The sequence below is a fragment of the Prionailurus bengalensis genome, chromosome A1 (assembly GCF_016509475.1).
Source record: "Prionailurus bengalensis isolate Pbe53 chromosome A1, Fcat_Pben_1.1_paternal_pri, whole genome shotgun sequence".
Lineage (NCBI taxonomy): Eukaryota > Metazoa > Chordata > Mammalia > Carnivora > Felidae > Prionailurus > Prionailurus bengalensis.
This window is the reverse complement of record NC_057343.1, coordinates 146,997,859-147,015,217: the sequence shown is the minus strand read 5'-3', so window position 1 is coordinate 147,015,217 and position 17,359 is coordinate 146,997,859. Positions and strand designations below refer to the sequence as shown.

The 17,359-nt window shown below is 38.3% G+C and overlaps 1 non-coding gene across 1 annotated transcript; it reads right to left on the bottom strand.

Moving 5' to 3' along the window:
- Positions 1-5,536: 5,536 nt before the first annotated feature.
- On the bottom strand, positions 5,537-5,643 carry LOC122496342. Its single transcript, XR_006300775.1, has one exon. It is a non-coding gene; the product is annotated as a U6 spliceosomal RNA (small nuclear RNA).
- Between the last annotated feature and the right edge of the window lie 11,716 nt (positions 5,644-17,359).

Sequence of the window (17,359 nt, the reverse complement as noted above, 5' to 3'; positions counted from 1 at the left end):
TATTGACTCTAGTAATAATTAGTTTTTAATTCTGGAGACATCAACTTATTAAAGTACATAAAGTCAATAAATCACAATAGGTGTTTTTTTTGTTTTTTTGTTTTTTTTTGAGAGAGAGAGAGACCGAGAGCATGAGCAAGTGGGGGAGCGGTGCAGAGAGAGGGAGAGAGAGAATCTTTTTTTTAATATGAAATTTATTGTCAAATTGATTTCCATACAACACCCAGTGCTCATCACAACAGGTGTCTTCCTCAATGCCCATCACCCACTTTCCCCTCCCTCCCACCCCCATCAACCCTCAGTTTGTTCTCAGTTTTTAACAGTCTCTTATGCTTTGGCTCCCTCCCCCTCTCTTTTTTTTCCCTTTCCCTCCCCCATGGTCTTCTGTTAAGTTTCTCAGGATACACATAAGAGTGAAAACATATGGTATCTGTCTTTCTCTGTATGGCTTATTTCACTTAGCATATCACTCTCCAGTTCCATCCACTTTGCTACAAAAGGCCATATTTCATTTTTTCTCATTGCCACGTAGTATTCCATTGTATATAGAAACCACAATTTCTTTATCCATTCGTCAGTTGATGGACATTTAGGCTCTTTCCATCATTTGGCTATTGTTGAAAGTGCTGCTATAAACATTGGGGTACAGGTGCCCCTATGCATCAGCACTCCTGTATCCCTTGGGTAAATTCCTAGCAGTGCTATTGCTGGGTCACAGGGTAGATATATTTTTAATTTTTTGAGGAACCTCCACACTGCTTTCCAGAGCGGCTGCACCAATTTGCATTCCCACCAACAGTGCAAGAGGGTTCCCGTTTCTCCACATCCTCTCCAGCATCAATAGTCTCCTGATTTGTTCATTTTAGCCACTCTGACTGGCATGAGGTGATATCTCAGTGTGGTTTTGATTTGTATTTCACTGATGAGGAGCAACATTGAGCATCTTTTCATGTGCCTGCTGGCCATCTGGATGTCTTCTTTAGAGAAGTGTTATTCATGTCTTCTGCCCATTTCTTCACTGGATTATTTGTTTTTCGGGTGTGGAGTTTGGTGAGTTCTGTATAGATTTTGGATACTAGCCCTTTGTCCGATGTCATTTGCAAATATCTTTTCCTATTCTGTCGGTTGCTTTTAGTTTTTTGATTGTTTCCTTTGCAGTGCAGAAGCTTTTTATCTTCATGAGGTCCTAATAGTTCATTTTTGCTTTTAATTTCCTTGCTTTGGAAATGTGTCAAGTAAGAAATTGCTACGGCTGAGGTCAGAGAGGTTTTTTCCTCTAGGGTTTTGATGGTTTCCTGTCTCACGTCCAGGTCCTTCATCCATTTTGAGTTTATTTTTGTGAATGGTATAAGAAAGTGGTCTAGTTTCATTCTTCTGAATGTTGCTGTCCAGTTCTCCCAGCACCATTTGTTAAACAGACTGTCTTTTTTCCACTGGATATTCTTTCCTGTTTTGTCAAGGACTAGTTGGCCATACTTTTGTGGGTCCAATTCTGAACTCTCTATTCTATTCCATTGGCCCATGTGTTTGTTTTTGTGCCAATACCATGCTGTCTTGATGATTACAGTTTTGTAGTAGAGGCTAAAGTCTGGGATTGTGATGCCTCCCACTTTGGTTTTCTCCTTCAATATTACTTTGGCTATTCGGGGTCTTTTGTGGTTCCACACAAATTTTAGGATTGCTTGTTCTAGTTTCGAGAAGAATGCTGGTGCAATTTTGACTGGGATTTCATTGAATGTGTAGATTGCTTTGGGTAGTATTGACATTTTAACAATATTTATTCTTCCAATCCATGAGCATGGAATGTCTTTCCATTTCTTTGTATCTTCTTCAATTTCCTTCTTAAGCTTTTATAGTTTTCAGCATACAGATCTTTTACATCTTTGGGTAGGTTTATTCCTAGGTATTTTATGATTCTTGGTGCAATTGTGAATGGGATCAGTTTCTTTATTTGTCTTTCTGTTGCTTCATTGTTAGTGTATAAGAATGCAACTGATTTCTGTACATTGATTTTGTATCCTGCAACTTTGCTGAATTCATCTATCAGTTCTAGCAGACTTTTGGTGGAGTCTGTCGGGTTTCCCATGTATAGTATCATACCATAATTTTATGATTATTAATTATAATTAATGTTAATTATAATTAATAATTATTAATTCTATAATTTTTTCTTCTAATTCATCTATTCTCTACTCTGCCTCTTCAATCTGTGCTATGGCTGCCTCCATTTTATTTTGCACCTCATTTGTAGCATTTTTTAGCTTCTCATGACTATTTCTTAGCCCCTTGATCTCTGTACCAATAGATTCTCTGCTCTCTTCTCTGCTTTTTCAATCCCAGCAATTAATTTTATGACTATTATTCTAAATTCTTGTTCCATTATATTGCTTAAATCGTTTTTGATCAATTCATTAGCTGTCGCTACTTTCTGGAGTTTTTTTTTGAGAATTATTCCATTTTGTCATTTTGGTTAGTCCCTGTGGTGGCTCCAAACTGCAGGGCACTTCCCCTGTGCTGTCTGGAGTAACTTGTGTTGGTGGGAAGGGCCACAGTCAGACCTGATGTCTGCCCCAGCCCACTGCTGGGGCCACAGTCAGACTGGTGTGTACCTTCCCTTCCCCTCTCCCAGGGGCAGGACTCACTGTGGAGTGGTGTGGCCCCTGTCTGTGCTACTTGCACACTGCCAGGCTTGTGGTGCTGCTTTGATGGGATCTGGCCAAGGGCATATTAGCCGGGGCGGATCCACAAGGTGCACAGGGGTGGGAGGGGCAGGCTTAGCTACATTGCTGTCGGTGGTCCCCTGCGGGAGGGGGCCTGCAGCACTGAGAGGGAGGCAGGCCCATCGGAGGGATGGATACACAGAAGCACAGCGCTGGCATTTGCGGGGTGCAGGCAAGTTTGGTAGCGGGAACTGGTTCCCTTTGGAATTTTGGCTGGGGGATGGGTGAGGGAAATGGCACTTGACAGTGCCTTTGTTCCCCCACCGAACTGAGCTCTGTCTTCCTGGGCTCAACAACTGGGAAAGAGAGAATCTTAAGCAGGATCTATGCCCAGCAAGGAGTCCAACTTGGGAATTGATCTCAAAATCAAAAGTCAGATCCTTAACCAACTGAGCTACCCAGGTTCCCCTCATTTTTAAATTATGTTTGTGTTGTTCAAATGTTATTTTGCTTTATGCCTGGTATTTTATGTTTCCTTTGCAATAGACTATTATTCTTTAAATATGCCTTTGTCTGTACTATACCATGGTGACAATTTGGGAAATTACACTGGAATTAGGAAGTTCAAAGTACTTTTTAGAAATCTGTCCCATGGGGTGCCTGGGTGGCTCAATTGGTTAAGTGATCCACTTCAGCTCAGGTCATGATCTCACATGGGTTCAAGTCCTGCATTGGGCTCTGTGCTGACAGCTCAGAGCCTGGAGCCTGCTTCCAATTCTGTGTCCCCTCTCTCTCTGCCCCTCCCCCACTGTCCTCTGTCTGTCTCTCAAAGGTGAATAAATGTTAAAAAAAAATTTAAAAAAAAGAAATCTGTCCTATGCAACCACACAGTTTGATGTTACTACTTTCTAATATGCTACTACTACATTAAAATTTAATTGAATAAAAAAATTGAAAAAAATAATAAATTGTGTCAGGTTTTGTCATGAGATTTTTCATTTGACTGTTAGGAAATAACTTCGGAAAGTGATTGATCCACTTACCCTCTCTCTTTTTAAAATTATTTTTTATTTTTAAATTATTTTTATTGTTTTTAATTTTTATTTGAGAGAGAGAGAGAGAGAGCAAGTGGGAGGGGGGAGAGAAACGGGAGGGGAGGAGAAAGAACGAGAATCTTAAGCAGGCTACACACTCAGTGTGGAGCCTGATACCATGATCCTGGGATCATGACCTGAGTCGAAATCCAAAGCTGTATGTCCAACCGATTCAGCCACCAGGCATATCACCCTCTCTCTTCACATAGAACAGCTTCTCAACGTTGTGGTTTAGCCCAGGAATCAAGGATTGCAATTGTTCTGGATTTCAGATATGAGGGGCACTAAAACAAAGAGCAGTACTTCTGCGAATATCCAGCCATTCTGCAAGTGCTCTCTCTGCCTTCAAAACTGATTCAGGAGTGAGAGTCATGGGTACATTTTGGTTGGGGGCAGGACAGGAGACAGGAGAGAAACAATACTTCTTATTCCTTCTATCTCTGTCTCATCCCTGTGTCCACATACTTGCTTCTGCTGAGAACTTGCAGCTTGTGACAGTTGCTCACACTTGGACCTTGAAGACTAAGGCTAAAGGATTCTGTTGGGCATTCCAGAATAGATCCTATTAGCCTTTATGTCCTATAAGAAATTCCCTTTCAGCAAAAATATCTCCTGCTGAAGTCCAAGATATCGTATTATACTGGGAAAAGTATTGGATTAGGAGTCAAAATCTAGGTATTAGTCTCAAACCTTTTAATGCTAATCTAATGCTTGAGATACTTTTTAAGCTTACACTAGCAACAGGCATTTTGAATGCTGTGAGTGTCATTTATGGGTACGAGAAGGAGACAGCCAAAAATCTCCCATCTTCCAGTTTTTAAAATATTAATGAAAAAGGCTAGAATTAAATTATTTATTTGATACGAATTGGTCTGCTCACATAGATCTAATTACCTCATCAATTCCTCTCCTCAGCTTGGTTTGCCATGGCGCTTTTAGTCATCTATGACAAGGCAGCCTGGTCCTACTCCTGGGTCCAGAAAACTGAACCACAGGGCCAGGAAGAACCACCTGTTTTCATTCGTGTCTTGTATTACAATTTAAAGTACTATAAAATGAAGAAAGCTAAACTCATATTCTATTGTAATTAAGAGAAAAAAATCTAATGGAAATATTTTGATGATTAGTGTCTGATGTTACTGTATTAATATTATATTTCTTTAATCTTGGCTGGTAGTACCCAAGAAAAAATTAGGAAATACTTGCTGTTACTTACTAGGTAAAGAACTCAACTTGAGATCACAAACATGATGCCATGTCAGATCATTGTATTTTGACTCATATATCTCGCCATTAAGCCCTCAGATGGCAGTCCCATCCCAGCATATAGCAACCACAGTTGGAGGATTGATGATAATGAACCATCATAGAAGATTTCAAAAACACCAGAAAATATTCTTCTGTGATAGAAAAGGGCAAGAAATAAAAAACTGTTTTTCTAAAATAAAAATCAATAAACACAAGTGGCAGGTAGAAATGAAGACTACATTTTTTCTAAGTTTGGGTGATATGAATGTAACAATCAGTGAGAGTTCTATTTCTTCCTCTTTTAAAAAAATACAGAGGGGTGCCTGGGTGGCTCAGTTGGTTGAGCGTTCGACTTCGGCTCAGGTCATGATCTCGCACTCTATGAGTTGAAGCCCCGCATCGGGCTCTGTGCTGACAGCTCAGAGCCTGGAGCCTACTTCAGATTCTGTGTCCCTCTCTCGCTCTGCGCTCACCTGCTCCTGCTCTGTCTCTCTCTCTCTTAAGAATAAGTAAGACATTAAAAAAATTAAGTTAAAAAATACAGAATACTTTATGAATTTACATTTCATCCTTGCACAGGAGTCATGCTAATCTTCTTTGTATTGTTCTAATTTTAGTATATGTGTTGCCAAAGCAGACACAGTAGGACCATTATTCAAACTCAGTGCCTGGCATAGAATGAGCCATCAGTGGGGGTGCCTGGGTGGCTCAGTCGGTTGAGCATCCAACTTCGGCTCAGGTCATGATCTTGCTGTCCATGAGTTCAAGCCCCGCATCAGGCTCTGTGCTGACAGCTTAGAGCCTGGAGCCTGTTTCAGAGTCTGTGTCTCCTTCTCTCTCTGCCCCTCCCCTACTCATGCGCTCTCTCTCTCTCTCTCTCTCTCTCTGCAAAAATAAATTAAATTCAAAAAATTTTGAAGAATGAGCCATCAGTAAATGCATTTTTAATGAATAAAAATGGTTGATATATTTACTTTTCTTAAGCATATTCTCATCAACCTTATAATATGTGAATTAGCAAATTTTCCTTCTCTTGATTTTATTTTTAATTTTGGTTACAAGATGTTATAGGTAAGCTGATCCTTAAAAAAAAAATCTGTCACAAGAAAAATAATGGAAAGAGAAGATTGAAGTCCATTTCCAAGCCCCGAGTGAAGGAACTATTAGGTTATAGGAGGATGATGGGTTCAAAGACAGACATCCTCCTTATTTTTCCCTTTCTTTCTTCTCTCCTGTGTGACTAGCCCCCAAATTGAGGAAATTTCTATGTGTAAAAGGAAGTTAATCATTTATGGATTAACATATCTGTAAAACTGCGGGTTTAGCAGATCTAAGTTTTGCTAAATCAGGCCACATGTAAGCCATTAAATGTTGGCCACAAACTTACAGCCAAGTGAGAAATGGAGGCTAGTAGAAACAATTTAAGTGAAGGTAAGTGAAGGGCTTTTGCCCTAGTAGACAGACAGAGTGGGGGGTGGTGGTGAACAGATTTGAAGCAACCTTTGTCTGGGATTGTGGAAATGGGGAAGATATTCATGCTTAGGGGGAATTTCACTTGGCATCTGGCCATTGTTATTTTGGGCCCAATCGTGCTAGACGTTTCAATCAGAGTGAGTAACTTCCCTGTAGAATTGAATACCTGTAAAACAATCACAACTACTTGTCTGCTGGATATACACTAGAGGAAGACAGGCCAATCTACTTTAAGAATCTAACAAAGACTTCTGTCACCTTTCTTCCTTCACAGTTTGAGTTTGCAGGTTTCTACCTGTCTACATGTATAATAAGGCAGAGGAAAATAGCTCAAGTTCTTAAAAAGTGAGCGAGATAACTTGAATGCAATGCTAACTTTATTTGAATATTTATTCTCAACTAAATAGCTCCCTTTGGTGATCTTTCTTCCAAGTAAAATACTTGACAGCAAAGAAAGTCTTCCAGTTCCAACATGTTTACCTGTTCACTTTTGTGTTAGAGCCTGTGGTTTGCCCTGACGCAATGAACAAACAAAGGGGTTCAGAGAATAAGAGATATTCTTGGGAAAAGAGAAGTATGAAAAGTGCTATTTATTTTAAAAGGGCAGGTGGAGGTTATGTATCTTGTGTATTTGAGAGAGGCCCATCAATTCAATATGCAGAAGAAACATTATTCTTTAGGATTACTATTCACAAAGCAAATGAAAATATCATCATTTCAAAGTTTAGCATTTTGGTAATTAAAACTTCTTTAAGTAAATGAGTTTTTCTTAAGAAAGAGAGAAAGAAAAAAAGAAAGAGAGGAAGGAAGGAAGGAAGGAAGGAAGGAAGGAAGGAAGGAAGGAAAGAAGAGAGAAAGAAAGAAATCTAATAATGACATCCATATCTCTTTGGTTCATTTACATGTATAATGTGAATCACCATCTATTTAACTCTAGTGGGACCCAGGTACATTAGAGACCTTTACATACTGATTTTCTCTGATCTATTTCCTCCTAAAGTATTTATCAAGATACACTGGCTTGTTAGTTAATTTCACTCTTTTTCCTCTATGCCTCAGAGTGGGATTCTCAAATGCACATACTAACTGCATTGGAATAACCTGTACAATTTAATTTCAAAGCAGATTCCTGGGCCTTGGTCCAGATGTCCTGAATCAGACTTTCTGGATTCAAGGCCCAGCATTTTGCATTTTTAATAAATTCACCAGGTGACGCACACTAGAATTTCCAAACTCTGTTATAGCGGGGAAAACTTACCTTCCAGGGAGTGGCAGCTTTAACTTGAAAGTGGGACATGGAAAACAACTCAGATTTCTAGCCAAATGAATACAATCATGCTTCAGGTAAAAGTTTTGCAAACTTACATACTAAAAATACATATTTCCAATCATATTTCAAGGGAAATTATCATACTAGGAATTATCAACAGGATAATTTGAACTGGTATACATATATATTCAGGTATGTGCTTAACATAGGAATGCATCATTTTCCTTATGGGAAGTTTAAGAGTGACATAATATTACATCATTGCGTGAGTGGCCACAAAGACCTGTATTCCTGTAAATGGGCATCACAGGAGACTTTTCTGTGCCACTGTGCCATGGAAACACAAGACTCAGCAATGCCCTGATCCTATGACCATTAAAAACAGTCACTCATATGTGACAACTAACAGAACTTGATAATAACACTTCAGTAGCTTGATATGACACTCTCCAAACTTTGGTTAATGACTTAATATGTAATCAAGTGTCTTTCAAAAATGTCTACCAAGGCAGGAAAGGTAAAACAGGTCATACAAAGAGACAAATACCAGCACTGAGAGAGATTACAACCTGCTCCTCTGTGCTCACAGCAAAAGCTATCGTTCTCTCCCCAGTTTCATGTTATGATCATTCATAGATCTTTTTTTTTATATATAAACATTCACATCTATAACTAAGCCTCACCCAGGAACTTCAGATTTAATTAAACTGTGGTGGAAGAACAATGAGAACTGGAAAGGAAGATCTTCAGTCCTGGAAGGCTGAAGAAACTGGGAAGGGAGCCATCATCAGAACAGAGATTTTAACATTTTCCTGTACGAGGATGACTGGTGTTTGTTGATGTGGAATAGAGGAAGCTGAAGCCTGAAATGTGAGGGGAAAGCCTTAGAGAATGAAACCCATTGGCTGTGCACAGCACTGGAGAGGTGTGGCTCTCAGAATCACAAGGACAATGAAGAGTCAGAGTGAAACAGGGGGCATGGAATGAAGGACTAATGGAAGTACAAAATATGGACTACCTGGCCACTTCCTTCCCTCCCCCTAAACACAGCACTCCTGGCAGTCAGACATATATTCTTTGAACAAACCAACAAATGGAAAAAGGAGGAGGATCTTTTCTCGTGGTATTGAATGAGCAATCTAAGAAGAACCAGGACAGCCAAGAAAGGCACTGGAGCAAATGCATCTGTTCTGTCAGGGTAGGGTCCACTAGTGTGAGAGCTGGCTCCCTGACCACTCACCCTACAGTGCAGCCGGCTGATTGACAAGCCCTGCCTACCCTCAGAAAGCTTACAAACTGACTTCAGTGGCCTGTGCTTAAATATACATGAAAAACAAGGGACACCAAACATGAGAAAATACTGCAACAACAACACACAAATCAAAATCAAAATTAACAACAGAAAAAAAGTGATCCTGAAGGAAAGAGAGTTAATTCAGAATGTAGAAAAAAAATCTTTCTTAATTTTTTTATTATTTTTTTTATTTTAGAGAGAGAATGTAAGCAGGAGAGAGGGATGGGGGAGAGGGAGGGAGGTAGAAAGAGAGAGAGAGGGAGAGAGAGAAAAATCTCAACCAGGTTCCATGTCCAATGCAAAGCCCAACTTGGGGCTCAATCCTATAATCCTGAGATCATGACCTGAGTCAAAATCAAGAGTTAGATATTCAACCGACTGAGCCATCCAGGCACCCCTAGAGAAAAACAAATCTTTCTAAATAATGTTAGAAAGATCAGAGAAGATCCTGCATCCATAAAACAAAGAAACAAAAAAGGTGAATGAGGAAAGAAAAGTTAGAGAACAAAAAGAGCTCTAGATGCTTACAAAAATATGTTTTTTGAAATTAAAATAAGAAAAGGAAAAAAACTGCAAGAGTTGAGACTGTTGAGTAAATCCAGAATAAAAATCAAAAAGTTAAAAAGATTTTAAAAGTGAGAGAAATGTTGTAAGACATATATTAACATATATAATAATTCAGAAGTCCAATATCCTATTCATAGGAATTATAGAAATAGACCAGAGAAGACAGAGAGAAGGAAATGAAAAAGAAAGAGAGAGTTCATTCCTAGAATGGAAGACAAAAGTCCCCAGACTAAAAAAGACCAGTTCATGAAATATTAGAGCCCACTCTAATTGTCATATTTTCATATCATCTCAGAATACCATGGAGAAAGATTATCCTATTAGCTTCCAAGAAGAAGAACCAGGACATCAATGAATGACAAGTGTAGTTTGGCACTGGTCATCCAATCCACAGTTTTGAATGCTAGAAGGTAATGGAACAATACCTTCAAAGTTTTGAGTAGAAATTACTGATAACTTAGAATCCTAAAATCAGTTAAACCAACTGTCCCAAGAAGGACACATTTCTAAGACCATCAAAAATGTTATTTCCCTGAAAGTTACTTTCTGCCACCATTTCTTAGGATATTATTTGAGGATACATTATGGCACAGCAAGACAGTAAATTAAGGAGGAAAATGTGAAATTTGCAAACAAATGATTCAGTCCAAGAGAGGAGTGATTGTGCAGTGATCCATCAGTGGAGGATAATGAAAGACTTGGGAAAAGTTGTCAAAGAAAAAAGGAGATTCAATACTACTCTTGAGATATTAAAAGATTTTATAAGACAGAAAAGGCAGGCAATGTAAGAAAAAAAAGAAAAGCAATTAGAAAACAAATAAACCAGGTAAAAAACTAAGTGTAATCATAATACTCATTACTTGACACTGCAATGGATACTGTTTATGTTGTCATTAGAATATAAATAATGGTTAATGACTTTCAACTTTAAGAGACAACCTAAAGAGATGGTATTATCCAATACTTTAGAAAACAGAATCTAAAATTCTTACTGGCCATATGAATCCAGAAATTTACTTAATTTCTATGTTACTCAATTTCCTTTCTGTAAGATAGAAATAATAGTTGAACACCCGGGTGGCTCAGCTGATTGAGTGTCTGAGTTTGGTTCGGGTCATGATCTCAGGGTTTGTGGGTTTGAGCCCCACATAGAGCTTTGTGTTGGCAACGAGAAGCCTGGTTGGGATTCTCTGTCTCCCTCTTTCTCTGCCCCTCCCCTGCTCTTGCTCTCTCTCTCATTCTGTGTCAAAAATAAATAAATATTAAGGTAAAAAAGATAAACAACAGTTATCTATTTTATAGTCTTATTGAGAGGCTTAAGTTACTTTACACAAAGTAACTTAGTACTTAGTGCTTTGACACATAGTAAGTCCTCTTTAGGAGTTAGTTAAAACAACAAACAACATATAAAAAGTAGAAGTATTTACTGACAGAAAAAAAAGGAATGTTATGAAATTTGACAATATAAATGTATAAGTACAGACAGTTGAACATGAGGAAGAAGAGAGAAGTGGAATCGAGATGCTGTTTACAGTTGACAGAAACAAAAATAAATAACGAAGACAACAAAAAACAAAACTTAGCAAGATCACTGTGTAAGTGGGTTAAGTCATAATCCATCATAACGAGAAACTAATAATAGATTATGACTATAATTAATTATAAAGCTGGCATGTAAGCTTTTAACAGAGAGGAGGAAACAGCAGAAGAACAAAAAGAAATAAAAGTGTTTTCTTTAAGAATCATGGAAGGTAAATAGCTTTACCTTTAATTGTCTTATAATTTTCCTTGTCAGTTTTACCTCAGTAAAACTGAAAAAAAAAAAATGATGGTAAGGAGGGGTTCACAGTTGATGGTGGGAACTGCAGATTTAAAAAAATAAAATAAGATTAGTGCTAGGATATCCAGAATTCTTGCTAGGAATTTCAGGAAACTCCAAGAATTAAGAAAATATGAAAATCATAGGAAAAGAATGCCAATTTCTAGACAAAGTCTGATCATTTAAAAATAATCTAGTAATTGGCCATAAGAGATAAGAATAATGTTTAATTTCATTAATAAAGTCAAACAAAAATCACAGTATATCTGAGCAAGCAAGGCTTAATGTCAATCACTCATTTACTTCTCCACCCCTTGAAAGCATCAAGTATAGTTTGGGGAGCTACTGACTTCAAGCTCTTTGGGACAGTTTGCTGTCTAGTCTGTTCTCCTTTCTGCTGGTCTCTTTTTTTTTCCAGGTAGTCTGCTCTTCTCCTTTCTGCTAGTCTTTTTTTTTTTTTTTTTTCCAGGCTGCCCTGTGAAGATTTCTACACCATTAGATTTCCTTTCCTGTGTTCCCAAAGGATGAGCACATTTGTAGTCAGTCCTGGAAACCTGATCTTTATCCTGAATCTCTGCTCAGAAGCCCCCAGAGATGGATTATGTTGATACCTTATTTTATTAAGAGAACTGTAATACATGAAATAGCAATGCTTGCTTTGGTGAATTTCATCAGTGCTTCTTAATCTGAACCTTGCAGAGCATGAATTTTTTTGGCTATTTGATTTCTTTTATTCTTTGGTCAGGATCTAGGACCTTAAAATTCACCGTCTTATTCAGTTGTTTGTCTAGACTAGAGGTATCAATGATGACAACACTTCTATCTGCCAAAGCTGACCAGAGTTTCTTCTATCTGCCAAAGCTGACCAGAAGCTGACCACTTTTATCTGCCAAAACTGGAAGAAAACTCTACCCTGTCAGCCTTAGTTGGATGCCTAGGAAACTTCTTCATATACACACATATACACATATTTCAAGAGGTTGGTTAGGTGTTGCCTGTGAAAATCCCACTCTTCAAAATGGTACAGAAAGTTTCATATGAAATGTCTAGATTTAATGAAAGCTAAGAATATAAAATAATAGGTATTTTTATAAGTAATCTCATCAGTGGCTTATGGCTCCAACTTCATAATTTTACAGTTACATTAGCTCTACTCCATCTTCCCTTTCCTTTCCTTCTGTCACATGTGATTTAGCTGATCTTCATGCTTAGAGGATACATGTGATGTCAATAGAAGACTTTAAAGGAGTATAGTAGGAACTATTTTCTCCTGATGACTGTTCACTACCAGAATCAAGGCTGGTAGTTCTTATGCTGGGGGTCAGGAGCTGAGAACTCAGGACGGAGGAAATAGTCACAGGGGCTGCCACTAGCAACTTCAGAATGAAAGAATAGCAAAGAAGACAATGTGGCTGAAGTTCAACAGGGTAGAGAGTCCCCAGAAGTGAGATCAGAGAGGTGAATGAGATGGTGAGGTAGAGGGTGGATTTTGTAGGGCCGGGAAGGCTTTGAAGGGCCTTTACTTTGGAAGAAATGGAATGTTATTGGAAAGTTTAAGCAGAAGAATATCAGGTTTTTACAGTATCACTCTGGCTGCTCTTTTGAAGATAGACTATTTGGAGAAAGAGTGCAGCGGGAAGGCCACAGTAAGGCTACTGCAACAAGCCACGCCATAGATGATGGTTGCTTGGACGAGAAAGGTGGTAATGAAAGAAGTGAGAATTGATTGGATTCTAAATATATTTTCAAGATGAAACCAATAAAATACACAGATCATTTGAATATTAGGAAATAAGAGAAAGATAGGAGTCAGGGTGACTACAAGATCATGGCCTGAACAACTGAAAATATGGAGTTGCCATTTACTGAGATGGATATGTCTTTAGGTACACCAGATTGGTGGAGGAAGATCAAGGGTTCAGTGTAAGAAATATCAAATTTGAGAAATCTGTTACAAATACAAATGGAAAGTTGATAGGAGCGGTCAAGAAACGAACTTCTAAGTTTTAAAAATTTATGCCAATAATTGAGTTCACACAAACTAAGTATCCCAGGATAAACTGATAGCTTGATGATAATCTTGGATCCTTCATATAAAAATGCTATGGCAGATATTCTATTTTTTGGGTGTTATTTTTATTGAGTAACAATTATGAACATTCCTAAAAGATCCCCAAAAGAAAGCATAGCAGAGAAGTTTGAAGATAAAAATCTTTTACCCTTGTTCCCAAAATTGACACCACTGAGCCTCAAAAGCCCGAGGGCCCTTACTATCAGATCATCCATTGTTATAATAAAGCATGTCATGTCAAATTTAGCAGGCATTTTCACAAAGCATATTTTACACTTGACTTGCCCGTAAGCATTGAGATATTTATTTCTCCCTGAAGCCACCTGTAAAGTTAGATTAGATAATTCTTAAGAGTTTGATTTTGCTCAGGTGTGCTGACAAGCACAAACAATAAATCCTTGGGAAATATCCAGAATTTAGCTGCCCTTTGTCTGTGCAAGTTGAATGAACCAAAAAAAAAAAAAAAGTAATAATAAGTAAATAAAAGACAATTTAATTTATTCATTTATCTCTTTACTGAAATTTTTGTAGCCAGTTTATGTGATTTGGAGTTGTCCTTATTAATTATCTCTCTAATCTAAGGCAAATCCATAGTGGAGACTACATAGATAAAGTAGTGCCAAATTGCCCTCTGGTGGGAAACGTTCCTCTGTCTATCAAGACAGACTCTCTGTGCAGTATGCATTAAAAGATAGATGTTGGAAAAAGGAAAACAAGAACAGTGTGCAGAGATAAGTGGTTTGTTCAATTTTTAGTAGTGCATTTTGCTTTAAGTCCATCCAAATAAGGTTAAAGGGGAAGAAAAAAAATAGTCTCAGTCAAGGCCAAGGTGACTTTGGCTTCTTTTTATTTATGTTTTTAATGACTAATCATTTGTTAAATGTATCCATTGACTGTCAAAAATTCCACTCTTTCTATTCATTTATAATCAGAGGAAACTTCTGGGAGATTTTTAAAGTTTTCCTTTATCCAGTAATGGGATGAGCCATGGGCTACACAGTGCTTACATAACCTTTGAAGTCAAAAAATAAAAATACAAATGAAGTCAAATGGCAGTTTTACGAGATCTGCAGTGTGAGTCTCAGGATGCTTCAATTCCATGACTGAAATTACAGTTTATTTTCGGCACTGACTCTGTGGAAGATTTGTTTTATTTTTGGCATATGACACATAATCAAAGGAGTTTGAATGTGTTTCTTTTTAAGCCACTTCAAACTTCTTTGTGGATCCAGGATCAGCCAATCAACAATCAAGTACATGAAGGAAAAAAGTTGAATTTTATGGTATAACTTATCCCATAATACCAAAAAAATCTTAATTATCATTAAGTACATACAAATAAGCCTATTTTTACACATGCTTGAAAGGGGAAAAATCCAATCTTGGGAAGTGGGGCAGTGACAAATAAACGTAGATCAGTTCACTCACTCAAATACAGATAAGGAATATCCTTGTACCCATACAGCTATACCACATTTCTCTAATGGACATGTACTGGTTCCTTTCTGTGGATGCCAAGCATCCTTGTTCCTCCCCTTCCTTTGGGACTTCTTCCTCCTCCCCTCTTTCTCTCCCCAATCCTACCTGTGGTTCCCATGGAAACCGTCAAGTTCTTGCAAGGCATTACTATAGATTAGTCCAGGGGTGGGCACCTCCCCCAGCTAAGCCATGCAAAGCTTTTCCATAAGCAGCTTTAACCACCACGTAAAGAAGAGATTCAGTACCTCTCTGGTACATAGAAACCACAAAATGGGAAATGGTATCAGTGGTAAGTCTATAGTGAAAGAGAATGAAGCCAACTCCCTGAGAAGAGCAAAGGTGAGTCATGGGCAGGAGAAGAGGAAAGGAGAGAGAGAGAGGGAGGGAGGGAGGGAGGGAGGGGGAGAGAGAGAGAGAGAGAGAGGTCAAGGTTTCCTGCTGACTTAAGGCCCAGATGCATTCATAACTTTTCTGCTTCTTCAATCTTTAGTTTTCATAAAGCAATGAATTGCCTTCCCTGCCTCGGTTGCCTGAGTTAGTTGAAGTGGATTTTCTGTTAGTTGCCACCAAAAAAAAAAAAAAAAAAAAAAAACCAAACAAACAAAAAAAGACCTTCCCAGCCCTCCAAATAAATAAATAAATAAATAAATAAATAAAACAAAAACAACAATTAAAACTACCATAATTTACATATAGCTGTGCATGATTTAGATTCAGTAATTATAACTCTACACAAGACTTCTGAAAGGCAAATTGACTTCAGCTCCCAGGAGTCCCTGAGATTTAAGTATAGAAGTCACAAAATCAGGATGAGCTTAGAGCAATCCAAAAAGTTGACAAAAGCTGGTGTTCTCCTGTTCAAGGGTACACAGTAACACACCCATGTAGAGGAACAGAGGTGAACAATTCAGCTGTAGACTCTTCTTTCAAAGTAAGTTTATATTTGGCTCATGCAGAGAATAAATGAACTAAAATTGATATTCTCTACAGCTCTGAACCAATCAGCCTTCTAGGTTGCTCCTTAAACTAAAAAGAGAATATGGGGCGCCTGGGTGGCGCAGTCGGTTAAGCGTCCGACTTCAGCCAGGTTACGATCTCGCAGTCCGTGAGTTCGAGCCCCGCGTTGGAGCACCGCGTCAGGCTCTGGGCTGATGGCTCAGAGCCTAGAGCCTGTTTCAGATTCTGTGTCTCCCTCTCTCTCTGCCCCTCCCCCGTTCATGCTCTGTCTCTCTCTGTCCCAAAAATAAATAAACGTTGAAAAAAAAATTAAAAAAAAAAAACTAAAAAGAGAATAAAATCTCTTCTGGAAGAGGTGAAGGGCAAGCAGATGAACTAGTCCAGTGTGGAAAAGCTATAGACATTATGAGTCCAACCCTCTGCCTGACCCAAGCTATCCTCTTTTTATATGACTTGACTTGAAAAATGTGCAGCTCCAAAATGGAGAGGAATTTTCTCCAATTATCAATCTGAGGAGAGTTCCTTGGGGGAGTTTACATACTCTTTATCTGCTTTGCAGAGGAAAACAAAAACATACTCTCGAAACCCTTCAAAATTCAAGTAAGAGCAAGGATGAAGTGGGGAAGCAAATTCTGGCTACAAACCACCAAACCCATAATTTTACACTCTACAAGCATCTAAATACATGAAATCATGCAGTATAAACACTGTTGATAAAGGACTACCACACAGTGTTTAATACCCCTACAGGGAAATAAAAAGACAGCATAAATATGTTTTGTTTTGTTTTGTTTTGTTGTTTTGACAAAAGACACATTCTCTATAGTTTCAGAAAAATTATTATTTTTAAAGAAACTAAGTGATGTTTCTCTTATTTCCCATTTAAAGTAAGTATCGTAAACAAGAGCATGGATTTAGGGGGCTAAAGATGTTTATGAATCAAGAGTGTCCATAATTCCTAGTAAAGAGCTTAGTCTGTGTAACTTTCTAAAGCTTTAAGGTAGGAAGCAATCAGTATCAACAGCGTGTTGATATAAAGAAAGCTGTGTCCAACACTAATCTGGCAGGTAGGTTTGCCTGCAGAGTTCTTTTTTCATTTATTCAAGCCCATAAAGCATATTTTCATTCATCAGACACTATGGTGACAATTCTTGGTTCAGAAAGATGGTCAGTCAAAAGTAGTGACTTTCCTGTTAGAGACTAGTAATCTCTGGCATTTCTAACAGCAGTACTTGGAACAGCAGCTCTGGAGACTCAGACGACGGAAATTCTGGCAGTGTGCCTCTCAGAAACTCATGGCTTCTGGCCAGCATTACCCACCCCAGCAACTTCACTGTACTTGTAATGTGCTTTAGCTCTTTCTTTGCCACTACTGTCTGCCATTCCTTCCCCCACCCCTCAAGTTCTTCTTTCTCCCTTTAGTCTTC